The sequence below is a fragment of the Scyliorhinus torazame genome, chromosome 10 (genome assembly GCF_047496885.1).
Source record: "Scyliorhinus torazame isolate Kashiwa2021f chromosome 10, sScyTor2.1, whole genome shotgun sequence".
Lineage (NCBI taxonomy): Eukaryota > Metazoa > Chordata > Chondrichthyes > Carcharhiniformes > Scyliorhinidae > Scyliorhinus > Scyliorhinus torazame.
The window spans coordinates 19,905,481-19,925,875 of NC_092716.1; the positions used below are offsets into that span (position 1 = coordinate 19,905,481).

General features: G+C 46.9%; 1 protein-coding gene across 2 annotated transcripts in view; it reads right to left on the minus strand.

The window, feature by feature from the left end:
• Positions 1-20,395, minus strand: part of wwox (WW domain containing oxidoreductase) — a 1,140,899-nt gene that overhangs the window by 17,400 nt on the left and 1,103,104 nt on the right. The gene's annotated exons all lie outside the window — the stretch shown is intronic.

The window sequence follows — 20,395 nt, forward strand, 5'->3', positions numbered from 1 at the left end:
TAAGTGATGATATGTACAAGTTATGATGACTGTGATGACGATACAAGATCAAAGAATAGTTATGATGACATTGAGGATTATACAATATCAAATAATAGTTATGACGACGTTGAGGATTATACAATACCAAATAATAGTTATGAGTCCAAAGTTCATGAATTTACACGGTCGAGTGGCTTTCTCGCGCTTTTATGGAAGTGTCGATGTTGATGTTGTAATTCCCTTGTGAACGCTGTCAGTGTCCTGGTGTTTACGTAACCAAGAAGTTCATCAGGAAGTGTTCAAATGGTCAAATCACTTCATTGTCTGAGGTGGACTCTTTTCTTTTTATGCTTGTGGTAGCAATTCTTGATGACAGCTTTCCTGAAAGCTGGTTTGCTTGTCCGTAGTGTAGCAAACGTGAATTGGTAAGATGCATTGACATGCCATGGTATGTTTGCACTCTCGCAATTGTTCTGAGCTGAGCAGTAACATTGTCCTTCATGGGCAGAGTTGTACCATGTCGTACCAGTTGTTGTTCTATTGTTGTTGTCATTGTTGTTATTGATGTGCTTGTTGTGTTAGTCACGCTCAATGACCACACCGAGTGGAGAATTCAAGTCCTTCACACAGTTACATGTGTCAGTGTCCTTTGTGGCATCTGCTGTTTCATTGAGCGCGCCGTCTCTGATTCCTCGGCGCTCCTTTCTGGAGTCATGGGTCGGAGAATCGCCGGGGGCTGGCAAGAATCCCGCCCACGCCGTGTCCCGAAGTATCCGCCACCAGAGCTTCGGCGGGGGCTGGAATCGCGGTGCACCGGTTGGCGGGGGCGGGAATCGCACCGCGCCGGTCGGCCGACCCACCCCCGCCGATTCTCCGGCCCGCGATGGGCCGAAGTCCCGCTCGCTGGAATGCCTGTCCCGCCAGCATGGATTAAACCACCTTTTGAACGGCGGGACAAGGCGGCGTGGGAAGGCTACGGGGTCCTTGGGGGGGGGGCCCGGGGCGATCTGGCCTCGGGAGGTGACCCCACGGTGGCCTGGCCCGCGATCAGGACCCACCGATCCGCAGGCGGGCCTGTGCCGTGAGGGCACTCTTTTTCTTCTGCCTTCGCCATGGTCTTCACTATGGCAGAGGCGGAAGAGACCCCCTCCCCTGCGCATGCGCGGGGATGATATCAGCAGCCGCTGACGCCCCCACGCATGCGTCGCCCGGCGAAGACCTTTCGGCCCCTGCTGGCGGGGCACCAAAGAACTTTCCCGCCAGCCGGCGGAGCGCAAACCACTCCGGTGCGGTCCTAGCACCTCATGGTGAGGTCTTGGCCCCTAAAGGTGCCACCCCATTACGCCGGAACCCCCCGCCCCACCGGGTAGGGGAGAATCCCGCCCCTTGTCCAGTTCACTGGAATCATCTTTAGCTTGTCGATGATCTCCGTCTGGAGTCATTTCAGGTTCTTGTGGAGCGGCTTGAGTAGATGAGGTTTGAATGAACGTGGTGTCACAGGAGTCACTAGTAGCCTCACTTTGATTGTCGAGTGCCTCTGTACATACTAGCTGAGATCTGGCAGTCTCGCTGAGATGTCGCCCATCTTGTATGGGAATTGTGAAGCCTTTGTCACTTGTCGCACATACAGTGGGTAGACCTTCAGTGTCTTCTTGTCGGTTAGATGAGCTGGGTAGACTGTCAGAGTCTTCTTCTGGTGGCTCAAATAATCTGGGTAGACATTCATAGTCTTTTTGTTGTTCACGTGAGTGTGGTAGACTGTCATAGTAGTCTTGCTGTGCACTTGAGCGTGGCAGACTTGCATCATCTGCTGCTGGTTGCTCAGATAAGGTTGCTAGACCTTCATGGTCTTGTTCATGCAAGGACTGCGCCCTGGAGTCTTGCGTTGCTTCCATCATTGAGTCTGTCAACGAGCTCACTGTGGAGGCTTGTATCGCTCTCTGTCTCTTGGCGTCAGGCCGCAGCAGAATCCTGTACTCATGGGTCGGGATGTCGTCTATGCTGGGATGAGGATCCTCCAATCCGAAGAACTCGTCCATGACTGTGTCAGGTACAACACATCTCGTTGCGGTTCGGATTTGGTACTGAGGTCGCCACGTCCAATGACGAAATTATCATCTGAGTCGTAGTCTTCAAGGATTAAATTATCTCTTAGGGCGGTGCGAACTGCTTGCTGCAGGGTTCTGTGGCAGTTGCTTACAGCTAATGGTCGAAGTTCAGGCATTGTGCTGTCATTCCAGTTGAAAGAATTGTGTTTTCCGGCTTTAAATTTTTTTTCCACTATTTTCGGACATTTCCCCTTTAAGTGGGCGTGGTCCGGGGCCTCTGTCGTCATGACGCTCGTGACGTAAAGCGTAGGAATGGATTGCGCATGCGCAAATTGCTTTTGCTTTACTGTGCGCTCTTTTCGCAACTGTTTTGCCGGTTTGCGTCTTCTGGGGAACTGCGCATGTGTGGCTCCTTGCGCAAGATGGCTGCCAATCAAAATTGCCGATTGCCTCTGCTGCAAGCCTATCTTTGCCTCGTGGTGAGTATAGGCACCAGTTTTACCGATTTCTGTTGTGTTCACCTCGCAGTAGTTTTCAAACTTGTCCAGGACTGTCTGGAAGTCTCTCTTGTCCTGCCCTTTGGAATATTTGAAGGAGTTGAAAGTTTCTGTTGCACTTTCACCCACATTGGTGAGTAGAAGATCTATCTTCTCAGCATCGGCCATGCCATCTAGGTCGGATGCTACCATGTAATTCTCAAATCTCTGCTTTAATGCACGCCAGTTGGCACTGAGATTGCCGTGGTACCTGAGCTGCTGAGGAACCGGAATCTCGATCATCTTGCCTGGGTGCTGTTGCTGGTAGTCACAGATCTTACTGAGTTGAACTATATAGATTCAACAGGCACTACTGGTACCATGTTGTGTTATGTACTCTGGGATAACACGGGCTGCAACTCGATGCAGCTTTGACCAAAAGATACTCCAGACTTTGAAGTAAGTTCAATGTGATTTATTGAACCATTAGCACAGTTCTCTATGAGTTCGACTCTCCTGCTAATCTTGCTGTAGTAACTCAATCTAACTAACCAGTCTGCTCTAAGCCACGTGGTGGGTGTGATACTTCTGATCTGCCCCTGCCCTACTCTCTAAGTGTCGCCTGTGGAAAGAGACAGAGCATGTGTGCCCTGTCCTTATATATGGGTTGTGTAATGCCCCCTTGTGGTAGTGTCACCTCTGGGTGTCTTGACATTGGTCGTGTCCTATTCTATGTGTTCATTAGCTGTATGTCTGCATGTCATGATGTCTCTGGTGCTCCCTCTAGTGTTTACTTAGTCGTAGTGTATTTACCTTAACCCTTTGTGTATTTACAATGATGCATATCACCACAACCACCCTCTCAAGTGCAATTAGGAACTGGCAATAAATAAGAAGATATTTACGTATAAATAAATAGATATACAATATCTGCAGACAATGTGTCTGCTGTGACTCAACAGGCAGCATGTTCAGCTTCTGAGTCAGAAGGTAATGCCCATGACTTGAGCACAAATGTTGGAAACCCACCCGGGTCCCTGGCACTGTGAGGCGGCAGTGCTATCCACTGTGCTGTCCATGCCGAGGGAGTGAAGTCCTTCAGATGAGACGTTAAACGGAGAACCTCTCAAGTGGACATCCATGATCCCATGGCTCTGTTTCCAAGGAGACCAGGGAAGATATTTCCAGTGCCCTGGCCAATATTTGTCCCTCAATAAACATCGCCAAAAAAAAAAATCATGTGATAATTATCACTTCATTGTTTGTGGGAGTTTACAATGCAGAAATTGACTGCCAGGTTTCCTACATTGCAACAATGAACACAATTCAAAAGACCTTCATTGACTGCATTGTGCTTTGGGCCATCCTGGGTTGGATTCTCGGTTCAGATTTCTGGTTCAGCGTGCCGACGGGATGCTCCGTTTCGTCGGCTGGTCAATGGGGTTTTCTATTGTGGGGCAGCCCTCCGCCATCGGGAAACCCCCGAGCTGCCGGCAAAACGGAGCATCCCGACGGTGGGGAATCCAGCCCTCTGTGTTTGCGAAAGGCACAATATAAATGTAAGTATTTCTTTCTTTGTGGAAGCGGCAGTAAAATATGAATGGAAAAGGCAGAAAGCCCTTTCCTTCTTTGAATGCAATTTTTCTGACAAAGTGATATCTGGAACCTTTCTTCGAGTGCTTCTTGGATGTTCGTTTTAGATAGGTACCAGGATATGTGTGCGTGCCTGGCCCCCTGATAGGGCTACATTCCACGCCTCTTCCTGTGTCAAGGCAGATCATGTCCCATTACATAAATGCTGTATGACCTTGACATAATGTTAAGACGTTTGAATCCTTTGTGCCAACATGTTATCCTGGCGGCAATCTTTTAGTCAGGGAATATCACCCAAAAGCTAGCCAACATGGTTGGTCATCACAGGTTCACCTCGAGGATTTCAATTTGTTGTTATGGATTGGATTGGAGTCCCATGTTAGGCTCTGTCATTCCAGGTCCATCCTGGGCTCATATCCAACTCAGACCAGTGGGATAAAAGCCTCTTCTGATTGACATGGGTACAATAGTGCAGCGGTTACCGTACTTGACGAGTAACCCAAAGGTCATGGGCTCACATTCCAGCATAACTAGATTTGGAATTAAATTTCAATTAATCTATTATTTTTGTGGCTGGTACCATGGGAAAACAATGCCTGTGAAAAACTGGTTCACTAATGCCCTTCGGTGGGAGAGGATCTGCCAATCCTACCTAGCCTGGTCTACATGCCATCCTAGTCCCATATTCTGCAGTTGACTATTAAATGCCCTCAATGCAATTGAAGATGGGCGATAAACACTGACTTACCGATAGCAAAAAAAACAACACAGGAGGAAGCCATTGCCAACTCTCGTGCAAGCTGCAGACGTTTCTACTTAATTACCCTATCAAAATCCTTCTATTTCCAGCACCTCCAGAAGATGTCCCCTTAACCTTCTCTGCTCTAGGATGAACCATTCCAACGCAAACTAGGTAATCACCCCAACAATCAACATTTCAGAAACATATATTTTTAAAAACTTGCTTCACGTTTTGTCAGTGATACTGCTCTTTTGTCATTCTAATCCCGACGTTTGCGGCGCTCTGTCCTTTCCCAGTTGGTTTGCCTTTCACTGGTATTCAGACCTCTACACGGGGGAAGCAAAAAAGTCAGCGGCGAGGATCTGCGCCCACGCAGAAATATCTGGCAGCATCTATTCTACTGCATAGTTCGATTGCTTAATCGTCACCTGACCAGGCTCGTGATTTTGTACGGGGGTTTCTATAGGTCACTGAATATTTTCCCCAAATTAGGTGAAATTTTAGATGATACAAAAGGCAATTTATTGATGACATTACATGATGCTTGTGCACAGGATCGGAACACGAACAATTCCCATCAGTTGACACCGGCCGACAATATTTGCTGATATTAGCAATGTCTTTGCGCATGCAAGACCTATGCCAGCAACTGCTTGTCACCCCAGCTAACGTTCTTCCACACTGCCGAATTGAACGCAAATTTGAGGACAGTTTCACACTTTTGAGATGTTTCTCAAAGAACTCAGTGAGACTGGCTGTAATTTTACAGAGAAATCCTAACAGAAACTGGACGCGGGGCCATTTTTAAGGATAAACAGTTCCTGGAGGACAGGAAAGAAAGTATAGCAGCAATGTGCAGCGTTAAAATTCACATTTGCAGCAATCCACAAACTGGAATAAGAGAGTCTCCTCTGCAACTACAGCCATTGCACATTCACTCATGTCGTCGAGATCAGCCTGTTCTGAGACTATTTAAGGGTCACTTTAACCACCCTTCCCCGCACCAACCCTCCCCATCTCCTCAGCTTTTGATTTGTTTAAAGGCTATGCCATCCTCGGATTTCTTGCCATGCACCTCCTAGTGGTCAGCCATAGAATGGTTCTCTTTCCTTTTGCAGAGGCCGAGGAAATGGTTGCATCCCAGCCCCCCTCGACTGGGGAACAGTGTGCGGCACAGGAGAGATAAATTATAAAGAACTTAATGAATCAATCGGAAATAGACCGGGGAGGAAAGCAAAGAAAAAAGAAAATTGCCTTCACAACCTGTCGATCAGTTGTGGCCTTCCCTGCTGGTAATGGCAGTGCCGTTATCCCTATACTTCCGCTATTCGCATAATTAACCACTCATTTGTATGAATTAATTCCACAGGGATTGCGGATATTAAAGAATCAGCACAAATGTGTTAAAAATAGCAACGGTGGAGGCCTCTCCAACGGAAGAGGGGCTTGCGCAGAGATACAAAGGAAGAGACTTCTGAAAATGAGGTGCTCACTTTGCATGTTATGTCTGAATGGGTCAATCCATCTGTGACCCATCAGAGCGCGGAACGCCCTTTGGCAGCTTTCTTAACATGCCTGATGTTATTATACACAGCACAAAGGATTTCCAAAAGCTGAAGTGCAATTAAGAGAAAACACTTCCAATCCACAGAGCCTCTCTTCATTGCCAATACTCATTGAGCACAAGCCAAGAGGCTGTTCCCGTGTCGCTCAAAGAGTTAATGTGTACATGAATCGCATGACCCCCTGTGCCATGCCTGTTGAAATTTAAACTGGGCTTTTTTTTAAACCGAGGGAGGGTAAAGTGTTTAAAATCTCTGAGTAGGTCATATCTTCAAAGTACTGTAGAGCCGAAGGACTGTTGTGTGTTTCCGTTTGAACACAATTTTAATTTTTTCAATGTTCCTTTAAAAAAATCAATCCATTTTTTCAGTCTGATTTCCCGACTCTGCCTCACTTGAAGACGCTAAACGTTGCTGGGTTACGGGTCCACCACAACTCTTGGGCGTGTCAGTCAAAAAGGAGTCACACAAGACGGCTGGCAGAATATTTGACTGTGGTGGGCATCACTGGGCATCGCAGTCAAAGTCCAATCCCATCATTAGTTAATGCCCTTACGTTACAGTTCGAGTTACTGTGTAAGCGATCAGGAACAGTAATCAATGGAGGATTTTCTCCCTGCCGCTATTGCTCCTTGCGGCCAAAATCAGTTCATTCACCACAAACTGGGATCAGATTTCTGGTCCTTCTAATTTTGGTACCATGCAAGCGACGCGTTTTCCCACTAGGCTATTGGGGGAGCCATTTTTATTCTTCCTTGAGATGATGCAATTCAGCTCAGCACTGTACCCATCCCAGGAACAACCTGTATCCCATTATTGGGTCCCCGTGTGCTAACACGTTAATACGTCATGCGCCATATCCTGCCGCATTCCTTAACGCGTTGTCATACCTCACGTTGCCAACTTTGGTCATAATCCTGCAGGTTTTGTCATGTGACCTGCCACCTCCAAAACCTTGCCCAGTCAAACAGCATTTCCCACCCTCACCATCTCCAATACTTCTTTAACGAACAGTAATCATGTTTATTGTCACAAGTAGGCTTACATTAACACTGCGAAGTTACTGTGAAAAGCCCCTGGTCGCCACACTCCGGCGCCTGTTCGGGTTCACAGAGGGAGAATTTAGAATGTCCAAATTATCTGAGAGCACGTCTTTCGGGACTTGTGGGAGGAAACCGGAGCACCCGGAGGAAACCCACGCAGACACGGGGAGAATGTACAGACTCCGAACCTGGGACCCTGGCGCTGTGAAGCCACGGTGCTAACCACTGTGCTACCGTGCTGCCTTGTTCAAAGGACGTGAAGAAAAAAAATCATACTTTTTCTAATGCCCCCTATGTCTTTTAAGCCATGTTTTTTTAAAAAACTCACATCAGCATCTGGGAGATTAACCTTCAACGCCTGGACACTCCAGGAACAATCCTGGAGGGTTGGCAACCCTATAGTCATACAGCATCAGGGCATACTGAATCTATGTTCCGAAACGACGCACAGTCTCACCAGGGGTTTCTGTGTCAGAATGTCTTGCATTATTGATTTGCTTCCTGTGCAAATTTGATTGCATGCTTCTGCAATACAACTGAATGGCACATAGAAGTGTTTTACTCCATGGGGCAAGGTGCAAGTCAGTGTCACTCCACAGGCGGGGATTCCCAATTTAGCCTCGTTGTTTTGGGGGATTGGGCAAGTGGGGGGTTGGGAGAGAAAGGGCGGAGTGAAACTGAGCATCAACAGGAAGGTTCTTGCTATCTCCTTGCGGTCGTTTCACAGCAATTGTTTTAGGGCCCTGGTTGACTGAGAATCATCTGTGTGCCATAGGTGAAGAGAAAGTATAAAAAGCATGTGAATATAAAAGCGTTCAATGGCAATTATTATCATATGAATAATACCTTTTTTCTTAGCCTGCACCAAATCAAACTCACTTCCCTCCCGTGCTGAAATCTTCTCCAGTAACGAAGGGGTTAAACAGTCCTGACAGCTGAATGAACTGATCATCACACATCGACCCTTTGCTCAGTTTAATGCAAGCATTAGCATCAATTGCAATAAAATACCGAATGAGTACACAAATCGAACAATGAAAAAGGTTGCAGCAAGCGTAGGGTCAGGATGGTGCATGATGAACTGGAAGGATCACACGGATCTCTCTTACAGCCACTCAAGCAATAAGGTGGTGCAAGCTGGCATTCAAGAATAAAGCACACTGATGTACTTTCCCACAATGAGCATCGCTTGAAACCTGTTCTGAAGGACGTGAGACCATTTGTTAAACCCCCAAAGTTAAAGGGCAGGCTGACACCGAGCAGAATGCAGCTCCTTGACCTAATGGCTGAATACACCGCACTGTGTGGCGCTAAGCTGTACGGATCAAGAAGGAATCGTCAGCCTGCATTGAACGAAGAGCTCTGGCAGGTTACTACAATTAGTGTTCCCGAGCTTGGAGGAAGAGCAATGGGGGGGAGGGAGCGGGGGGAGGTGGTGATGACTCTGATCCCTATCCATTAAGCTAAGCTGCACAAACAAATTTGGGGCTGAAACAGCAATAAACTCAGATGTGACGCCCTCCGAAGTCAGACAGCCTACTAACCTACTTTGCCCAGGTTCATACAAGAAAGGATACCCCAGAGGAACTGGAGGGCAGAAAAAAAAGAAAAAGAGGGAACCATGATGGAGTTGGGGGGAAAGGATGGTGGGTGGGTGGGTGGGTGGGTGGGGGGGGGGGGGGGGGGGGGGGGGGGGTCAGTGTAGTGGGGGGGGGGGGGTAATCAGAGAAGAACAGAAACGACAAATAAAATACCAACTGAGAGCTGCCTCCTATTTCAATACCCAAGTTACTTTATTTAACGTGATTCACATTCTTACATTTAAACAGCATTGCAAAACAGCACGGCGTTTAGAGATAAAGAGTTCAGACCTACACAAAAGCAAAATCCTGTGAACGCTGGAAATCTTTCTAACTGTGTCAATGTTAAAGAATATAGTGTGATGTTAAAATACACTTCCATACTACAACATAATATAATAATGGGTGTCGCTGCCCTGGAGGCTTCTGCTACAATTAAAGTCTTGGTGGGACTCAAAATGATGTAATTTTTCCTAAAAATGATCAATGTTTTTATGCACACATCTGCTCCATATTTCCTTTTTCTGTCACAACAGTGCCCTTCCAAAAATAAATATGAAACCTTTTCCACCCGAGTTTCTACTCCTCCCCCCCCTCCCCCCAACCCCCATAAATAGAAACTTTTAGGTTTCAGTCCGCTTCACACCAAACAAATGGCAGCTTCTTGTTGAAGTAACAGTTCAGAAAGCAAATAACATACTCTTTACACAATAGTTCCTCCTTCGGTTACCCAAAGCCTTTCAGCGCGAGAGGTACCAAAACTGTTTTCTTACAAAACGTGAATGCTTTGTAAGCAATGGCTGAAAGCATCGACACAAGATCTAATTACACCGTTATTTTGTGAAGTGAATGAAAGATTTGCAGCTATGTGGCAAACATAGAGCAGTGCCCCCCCCCCCCCCCCCGCCCTCCCCCTGCCCTGCCCCAGGCAAACTCACACACATTGGTGCCTAGGGACAGTCCGCGAAAAGCATTTACACAGGTATTCTCTCCCCCCCCCCCCCCCCCCCCCCCCCCCCACTCCTCCCAAAACAAGGCCATGATCCCAGCAAAAAAGCGGACAAGCCATTTGAGCGCGCTCACAGCTGTGAGGCCCTGAGTGACAGCTAAGGCAGATAAAACCGAAGATGACGGACAGCTGAACAGTCAGCGCATTCATTCTGCCTGGTGAATCCAGCTGAAAGGATTTACCAACAAAAATACACACTACTTTAGGCCAATTTGTTCAACCAGAAGGCAGGGAGAGTGTAAGCCTTCCAATGGGAAGAATAATGGTTGCAATCAATGGTATTTCAGAGCCCCCCCCCTATCCGTCTCTCCTTTCCCTGGGCGACAAAGAAAAAATGAACTGTCCTTGGCTCAACAATCAGTTCATTTTTAAAATTCCTGATGTACTCCAAACTGCATATAAAACTGCTAATACACATTCTGAGGGAAATTGTAGACCAGAAATAAATGAGTGCAAAGAAAGTTTCTGATTTAAGATGATTTAAACATAATAATAATAAAACTTGCTTATTGTCACAAATAGGCTTCAATGAAGTTACTGTGAAAAGCCGCTTGTCGCCACATTCCGGCGCCTGTTCGGGGAGGCTGGAACGGGAATTGAACCCGCGCTGCTGGCCTTGTTCTGCATTACAAGCCAGCTGTTTAGCCCTCTGTGCGAAACCAGCCCTCTGTGCTAGACCAGCATCACGGTGGCACAGTGGTTAGCACTGCTGCCTCACAGCGCCAGGGACACGGGTTCAATTCCGGGCTTGTGTGACTGTCTGTGTGGAGTTTGCACGTTCTCCCGGTGACTGCGTGGGTTTCCTCCGGGTGCTCCAGTTTCCTCCCACAGCCCAAAGATGTGCAGGTTACGTGGATTGGCCATGCTAAATTGCCCCTTAGTGTCCAAATGGTTAGGTGGCCTTACTGGGGGTAGGGTGGCGGCGTGGGCTTAAGTAGGGTGCTCTTTCCAAGGGCTGGTGCAGACTCGATGGGCCGAATGGCCTCCTTCTGCACTGTAAATTCTATGATTCTATAAGCTATTGATAGGGTGGATAATGAGAAACTATTTCCTCTGGTGAGGGGAGTCCAGAACAAGGGCCGGGTCAAACTCTTAAAATTGAAGCGTGGACGTCCACAAGTGCTGTCAGCACATTTTCCACACAAAGGACGGTGGAAATCTAGAAATCCAGCCCTCCCACAGAAAGGTGTTGAGATTGACGGTCAATTAAAAATGTCAAACCTGAGATCGAATGATTTTTTTCAGGCAAGGGCATTAAGGGTTTCAGAAGCAAGGTGGGTAAATGATGTTAAGATACAAATCAGCCAGGATCTAATTGAATGACGGACTATAGTCAAGGTGAATGACTTACTCCTGTTCCTATTTTCCTAGCATGCACTCCATTAAAACCACTAGCTATTTTACTCAAATAACTTTTGATCCTCTTTCAAGGGATAGTGGTACAACTAGCTGCACTGTGCTCAAATGATCAGTCTCTATTCATGACCCCAGACAGTGAGTGTTGGTGAGCTACCTTTTAAATTCGTTCAGGGGGCGTGGGCGTCGCTGGCTAGGCTGGCAATTTTGACCATCCCTAATTGCCATTGAGAAGGCGGTGGTGAGTCGCCTTCTTGAACCGCTGCAGTCCATGTGGTGTAGCGCACCCACAGTGCTGTTAGGAATATATTTCCAGGATTTGGACCCAGCGCAGGGGAGGGACGGCGATATCGTTCCAAGTCAGGCTGATGAGTGACTTGGAGGGGAGCTTGCAAGTTGTGGTGTTCCCATGCAACTGCTGCCCTTGTCCTTCGAGGTGGCAGAGGTCACAGGTTTAGGAGGTGCTGTTGAAGGAGCCTTGGTGAGTTGCTGCAGTGCATCGTGTAGAGGGTACACAGTGTTGACTCAGTGCATCGCTGGTGGAGGGAGTGAATGGGGGGCGGGCTGCTTTGCCTTGGATGGTGAAGAGCTTATTGAGTGTTGTTGGAGCTGCACTCATCCTGACAAGTGGAGAATATTCCGTCACACTGCCAACTTGTGCCTTGTGGATGATGGACAGGTTTTGGGGAGTCAGGAGGTGAGATACACTCCACGGAATTCACAGCCTCTGACCTGCTCTTGTAATTGGACCATGAGAGGCATCACAGCCATGCATAATCCTGTTCTCACTGAAAGCACACGTGTGAATACTTCATCAGGTATTGCTGAATTTTCTTCAGTCAAACTTGGGAGCCTGAGGCCGATGGTATCGCTCCATATACAGGCTGAAATCAGCTAACTCAACATAGAACAAGGCTGAAACCTTCCACCCCTGGGTCTGTGTGGCTCAACCTCACACCTAATTGTGTATATTGGGGCTTGTCTGCCCTCTCAGGTGGGCATCAAAGATCCCATGGCACTATTTTGAAGAAGACACCAGTAATCTCCTGGCCAACATTTACCCCTGACTCAACATCTCTATAAAACAGATTATCAGGCCATTATCACATTGCAATCTGTGCGAGTTTGCATTAACCAAATTGTTTTCTATATTCCACTTCAAAAGTACTTCTGCTGCTGAAAGGCGCTTTGGGGCATTCTGAAGTCATGAAAGGTGCTATATAAATGCAAGACTTTCTTTAAGTCTAAGAGGTAACCATATTAGGGGGAGTCGATGACGTAGTGGTATTGTCACTGGACTAACAATCCAGACACCCAGGGTAATGCTCTGGTGACATGGGTTCGAATCCCGCCATGGCAGATGCCCAAATTTGAATTCGATCAAAAAATGGGCACTGAAAAGTCTAATGATTCAGCCACTGTCGATTGTTGTAAAAACCCATCTGGTTCACTGACGCTCTATGGGGAAGGACATCTTCTGTTCTCAAATGGTCTGAACTCCAGATCCACAGCAGTGCGGTGGACTCTTAAATACCCAATGAAATGGCCCAGCAAGTCACTCAGTGCAAGGGCAAGGAGGGGGTGGGCAATAAACACCAGTGAAGCCCAAATCCCTTGAAAGTAATTAATTGGTGAGAGAAAACCATTAAAAGGTAGCAGCTGCGACTGAAACCCCAGTCGAAGGGAAATCCAGTTGGATTGAATTTGGGAAAAATATGAAGGGTTCACGTTCATCGAAAAACAAATCTGCAGCTGTATTTGCAGGACACAACTGGGCGGAGTGGTTGAAATGTAAACCAGCAAAATAATTTGTGGACACTGCCCTATCGTGCTGCTTACCCAGCCAGAGGTTTGGCAGAACCTTGGATCCTGATTTAAAAGCAACTGTGCATACGCAAGATGCCTGTGATCATTCCCCCCACACCCCACTGAGAATACAGAAGCATTGACTTTTAAAGCACCAGAACCAATTTTTGGAGTGGTATAAATGTACCATTACAAGGTTACAATGCAATAGTGGCAAAACCCCCCTCAAAATTGTTTTTAAAAATCGTGCATGGCTTAAAGCTGCACTGACTCCCTGTTCGAAGAGGATATTAATATGAAACTCTTGTCTCAATCATGCTGTGCTCTCTGACATGAACACCTCAGAACTAACAGCAGCCTCAGCCAACTTGCTTGTATCCATTACCTCGGTGTCTGAGAGATGGGCTCCCCAGCAGGAATGTGAATTGGACTGCGCTGGCGCGATATGCCATTTCAAGCGCACGGACAGGGCGACTCCGGTATTTACATTTCGCAGGTGTCAGGGAGAAAAAGGAAAGTGTTAGAATGCAAGCTGTTATTGTTGAGTTTTTGTGGATGTGCTGCTCGTCAACTTCCTACGCAGCCAATGCTGGGCTGCACATCTTGGTGCCCGGTTTTGACATGTAGGAGAACTCCAAAAAATGTCTTGTGTGAAAATAAAGACCTGCATTTATGCAGTGCCTTTTATGAATTCAGGAAGTGCCAATGAGCGTTTTACAGCCATCAAAGTGCATTTGAAGTGTAGACACTGTTATAATGTAGGGAAACATAGCAGCACATTCAGGGACCACAAGCGGCACGGTGGCACAGTGGTTAGCTCTGCTGCCTCGCAGCGCCAGGGACCCAGGTTCGATTCCGGCCTTGGGTGACTTGTCTGTGTGGAGTTTGCACATTCTTCCCCGTGTCTGTGTGGGTTTCCTCCGGGTGCGCCGGTTTCCTCCCACAGTCAAAAGATGTGCAGGTTAGGTGGATTGCTCATGCTAAATTGTCCCTTAATGTCCAAAGATGTGCAGGTTAGGTGGATTAGCCATGATCAATGTGCGAGTTTATGGGGATAGGGCAGGGGAGTGGGCCTGGGTAGGTTGCTCTTTTGGAGGGTTGGTGCAGACTCGATGGGCCGAATGGTCGCCTTCTGCACTGTAGGGATGATATGGGCATCCCATGGATAAAGCTCCCATAAACAGCAATGTGATTATGACCAGATGATCTGTTTTGCTGACAAATATTATCCAGGACCCCGGGGATAACCCACCCATTCTGATCTTTATGTCCACCTGGGAGGACAGACAGGCCCTTGCTCTGAGGTCTTGTTGGAAAGATGGCACCCCTGACAGCGGGCAGCATGGTAGCACAAGTGGATAGCACTGTGGCTTCACAGCGCCAGGGTCCCAGGTTCGATTCCTCGCTGGGTCACTGTTTGTGCGGAGTCTGCACGTTCTCCCCGTGTCTGCGTGGGTTTCCTCCGGGTGCTCCGGTTTCCTCCCACAGTCCAAAGACGTGCAGGTTAGGTGGATTGGCTATGCTAAATTGCCCTTAGTGTCCAAAAGGTTGAGGAGGGGTTATTGGGTTACGGGGATAGGGTGGAAGTGAGGGCTTAATGTGGGTCGGTGCAGACTCGATGAGCCAAATGGCCTCCTTCTGCACTGTATGTTCGATGTTAACCGCCCCCTCATTACTGCGCCGGAGCGTCAGCCCAGATTCTGTCCTCAAACCTCTAGAGTGGGTCTTGAACCTTCCGACTCAGGGACGAGAGTGGTGCCCGCTGAGGCACAGCTGCGGGTTAATTTTATTAGCCCGGAAAATCCAAACTGTGAGTAATACACCATCATCTTCACTTATTCCTTCCATTGGGTATTAACACGGGAGGCAGCTCACTCTGAGCCTTTACCCATGATCTATCAGCTAACTCATTTAAAACAGAAACTTGACGGGACACAGTACGATCAGCAACAGGTCACAAAGGAACGGGGAAAGCATGACAGCAGAGGGGGAAAAACAATCTGCATGAAGGATTGGAGCAGGAGAGTGGCTTCATTTATCAGCTTCAGAAGTGGGACAGTAATTAGCTCCTGGCTCATTTGTGATTGAGAATTTCACTCCTGTGCTACCTTAAGTGTATACGGAGCAATGGAAATACGCAGACAGTATAAAAATTCATGTCAGTTGGCTTTGCACCATTTAACCATGTATTTTATGTAGCCATGACGCATTAAAAGTTCAATAAAATGCACAATTTTAATTAAATCCTGCCGTTAATGATAAGGGGGTAAAGGAGGCAGAAAGAAAACCCAGGTAGCACGCAAACTATTGCAGATTTAACCATTCAATGACTGGAATTATAGGGGATCCTGAAAGAGGGGGGTTGGGGGTGAGGTACGGGTATTGATAGATAAATGCATTACTTGTTTCAATGCTTCAACACCGAGTCCTATCGATTAACCCGAGGGTAGTCATGATGGTGCACTAATATGAGAATTCCCCTCGGCATAGTTTGGGGTAGGGAGGATGGCAAAAGCAGAAGAGCTCAGGTTTCCATTCTAGGTTGGTTTCTCGTGGTAGGGCAGCACGATAGCACAGTGGTTGGCACCGTTGCTTCACGGCGTCAGGGTCCCAGTTTCGATTCCCGGCTTGGGTCCCTGTCTGTGCGGAGTCTGCACTTTCTCCCCGTGTCTGCGTGGATTTCCTCCGGGTGCTCCGGTTTCCTCCCACAAGTCCCGAAAGACGTGCTTGTTCGGTGAATTGGACATTCTGAATTCTCCCTCTGTGTACCCGAAGAGGCCCCGGAGTTTGGGCGACGCGGGGATTTTCCCAGTAACTTGATTGCAGTCTTAATGTAAGCCTACTTGTGGTACTAATAATAAAGATTATTCAGAAACAACGCATGCATTGGCACTGAGTGAGGGGAGAATCACTATGAGGTCTCTAAAGTCAGTTTTAGCTCCTCTTTTCTTTAACAAAGATCCTTCCCCTCCAGATAACACCACAGCAAACCTCTTAAACCTGGTTGTGGGCCAGTTTCTCAGAAGTAATTTGGGATACTTTCAGTGTCTCCTTTTGCCTATGTTTTGACCTACTTCAGAAGGATGCAGATGCAAGAGCTGAGGCAGAAATTCTATCAAAAATAAGAAAATCGGCAGAGCGGTGGAGCAGTGGCTAGGAACCAGGTTCGCTTCTGGCCCCAGGTCACGCTCCGTATGTAGTTTGCACATTCTGCCTGTGTCTGGGTGGGTCTCACCCCCACAACTCAAAGATGTGCAGGGTAGGTGGATTGGCCACGCTAAATTGCTCCTTAATTACAAACAAATAAGAGAAGAATTTCCAAAGAGGGGATCTTTATAATTTTCCTTTCTCTTGTTCCAGCATGGCAAATTTTCTTCGCACTTCCCTGGTCCAATGGCCTGGTGGTCAATCTGTTATACTCTTGTTACTGTGGTACAGAAGGAGGCCATTTGGCCCATCGGGTCCTTGACAGCTCTCTGTAAAGCAATCCAGTCAGTTCGAAATCTATTGTAGTTGCCCGATCCCTTCTCTCAGATTGTTCTGTAAAAGCACTTCATTGAGACCACTGACTCTACCAAATCTACCATAGCTTTGGATATTTAATGAGCTTTGCGCAGAGCTTTTCAATTAGCATCCAAGACATCAGGGCCTGGGCACTTTTTCAGGAACAGGGTCCTTTTCACGCCATCTGAGTCATACAGGTAGATTTATGTGGAGTCGCCTTTAAAAATGGCGGATAGGACCCGATCGCAGAATTCCCACCCATTCCCATCACCTCCAATGTTCACTGGCATGGGAAAAGGCTGCGGACAGTCATTTTACACCCTGTATTTCTGACCGGCCTTGCTCCATTGCAGGGTTAGGCATCACTGAGCATCCTGCAATTTGTGTGGATTGCACCAACGTCTCAAAGACCTGTATGTAGTTCACAGTCCTTCAGAAGAGTCGGGAAGCACAGTCCGAATATGGGAACCTTTTAAAAGATTACTTCATTACTCATGCCACCTACCCCCGTTCATCACGACAAGCCCCACCCACCCATCTCAGGGGCCTCTCATACCCTCCATGCCAGGCCATGTCCCTCCACCCAAACACAATGACTCCCTTACCCTCCAGGTCACCCATGCCCTCCACTCACCCCCAATGGCCCCTCATATCCTTCATGCCAACTAATTACTCTCCACCAACACCAAGGACCCTTCATACCTTCTGTGCTAATTCAAAGTACTCCCGGCCCAGTATGCACTTTGGACAGAACCAATCAATCCTACAGTAATAATGGAATGTGCGGAAAGCTTTAGAAAACAGCCATTATTAACTCTCTTTAAATAAACTTTTATTGTGAACCTACAAAAGTGTCAATCAACCAGATCTTAATAATAGAAACTATAAGCACTTGACATCACTTTATCTTGAGTAAATAAATATTGTGCTGGTGACAAAATAGATCTTAAAGGGAAAAACTGTCAATCAAGCAATGGTTTCCCTTGTGTGCAAGTGCTTCAACAACTCATGGAAGTCTGGGCTCCGCACCTGAGAATTCCTGACACCCATCATGTAAAATCTAGCTTGTGGTGTCAATCTGACCTCTGCTGTCAAATCAGCAGCAAGTCTGCATGTGCTCTGACTCTACACTGTTCCAAGATCGAAATCGCCCTTGGAAAACGTGCTTAAGATATGTTTATATGTTCCACCCCATTTATACCTGTTATAATCCGCCTCACTTACACCTGTTATAATCCGCCCCACTTACACCTGTTATAATATCCGTTTTTCTGGGAACCTGCAGAACTCACAGGGACAGGTTTAGGTCATTCATCTCCGTGACCCTGTTCCACCAGTGAGGCCATGGCGAATCAGTACCTTAACTCCATCTTGGTTCTTTAACCCTTAATACCCTTGCCTAACTTACATCCATCAACCTCAGTTTAAAAATGTTCAATTGATATAGCCGCTAGCCATCCCAGGTATGAACTACATCGCTGTTCCTTCACTGCCGCTGGGTCAAAATTCTGGAACTCCCTGCCTAACAGCATTGTGGGTCGGCCTACACCACATGGACTGCGGCGGTTCAAGAAAGCAGCTCACCACCGCCTTCTGAACGGCAATTAGGGATGGGCAATTAATAAGCGATTTTCATTTCAAATGCTGGCCTTGCCAGTACAAAGCCCCCATCTCAAGAATGATTTAAAAGAAACAGCTCAATCGAGAGGCTGCTGACAAAGAGAACATTTGGAATTATTCATCCCAATCCTGTTTCCCCCTTCTCAGTAGGGTCTAGGACTGTGTGTTACAAGAACATGTAGGTCCATGTAGGCTGATGTGACTCTCCTTGCAAGATCCAAACAAGAAATTAAGAGTCAGCACTTGCGTCTGGCAAGTAATTCAATGCAATGGGAGATCACTCAGCGTGTGAACTGACTCACACTAGCCCTCATTATGTGCCTGGGGAACGCTGAGCTTGGGTAGCTCTGACCCAAACCTAAATGAGACATCAGGTATCAACAGACGTCTGAGCAGAGTAAGAGCTGTCATTTTTTGAGGTCTCTTTTAAACTGGCTGCAGAGCAAAGGGATTTAAAATCACCAGACATGACCTTATCCAAATCCTTACTAGTCTCTTGTTCTTTCTAACATGACACTACCTATGTCCGATATGTATTTGGACCCTTTCCAAGGCATACACAAGTTCAGTAAACTACAGACACGGGGGAGATGAGAGAACGCTCCACATCTGTGCTAATATTACCCTGTATGTCAAACTAACAAAAACACAAAGAGAATAGATTGGTATGAGCTGTCAAAGGTGAAAGTCAACATTGGAATGCTCAGCGACTTCCCTCATCGTGGAGCATTATTCGGTTAAATTAATGCATAGGAACAAAATTGTTTCTAACCCGGCTTGTCCCACTTGTCAGAAGGGAGGGTGGGGACGGAAAGGTCATGAAAAGAAAGGGTGCCAGGTGAGAACTTAGCACTAGTTTAATATTAGGTGACACCTGTAAACATACCAATTAGATACAAAGATTGGTGAAACAATAATGTGGGTTCTTTCTTTGAAGATAAGACTATGTACAGATAATGTTGTTGTGAGACACATGTCTGACCACAGCAGTTTAAGATAAGCACCCTTGAAGGTGAATGCACATCAAATCGCAACACTTCTGATCTCTTAATACATTACACCACCACGATTAGAATACTTCTTTGCTCTTATGTGTCCTCTGAGAAGGCCTAGCAAGCCACTCAAGGGAAATTAGGGATGGACAATAATGCTGGCCCGGCCCACACGGTGCCCTCAGCCTATGAATTAATTTTTAAAAAGGACTTCAGAACATCCTGAGGTTGAGAAAGGCTTTTTCTTCTTGCCAGCTGGACGCACTGCCAGGCCCAGAAACGTCCTGGTTATAAGCAAGGTAGCAAAGTCAAATGGAAAGCTTTTGACCATATCCTACTGATCAGTTCAAGAGCAACATTGACACAGGTGAATTTCCCTGGCCACCTGGAATACAGGCATCCAGCGGCAATATGGAAAATTGCCCAGGTGTCTTCCGCCACAAAAAGCAGGACAAATCCATCTGGCCAATTGCCATCCCAGCAGTCTATTCTCAACCATCAGCTAAATGATGAAAGCAATCATTGGCCATGCTATCACGTGGTATTTACTTAGCAATGACCTGTTCACTGATGCTCTGCTGGTCCTTTGCTAGGGCCACTGGGCTTCAGACGTAATGATCTCAGGCCAGAAATGCCAACTCTGTTTTTCTCTCCACACAGATGTTGCTGGACCTGCTGAGTACTTCCAGCATTTTCAGCATTTATTTCAAATTCCCAGCATCTGCAGTATTTTATTTTTCCAGCTGACTTCAGACTTCATCACAGCCTTGCTCGAGGTGGAAGCTAAATCTTTGTTAAAGCACAGTGAAATTAACTTCCCGTAATCCAGAAACCACCACATTCCCTTGCCTTTGATTTCCTATTATACAAACATGATCAAAAGAACTGCATTCCAAAGCTGAGGTGACAGTGACTACCCCCACATACCATCACCTTCAAATGTATTTCCAATTCACACACCATCCTGACTTTGAAATACGGTTTTGTGAAGGGGAGGTCATGTCTGACCAACCTGATTGGACTATTCGAAGAGATGACCAGGTGTGTAGATGAGGGCACTGCATTTGACGTCGTCCAATTGG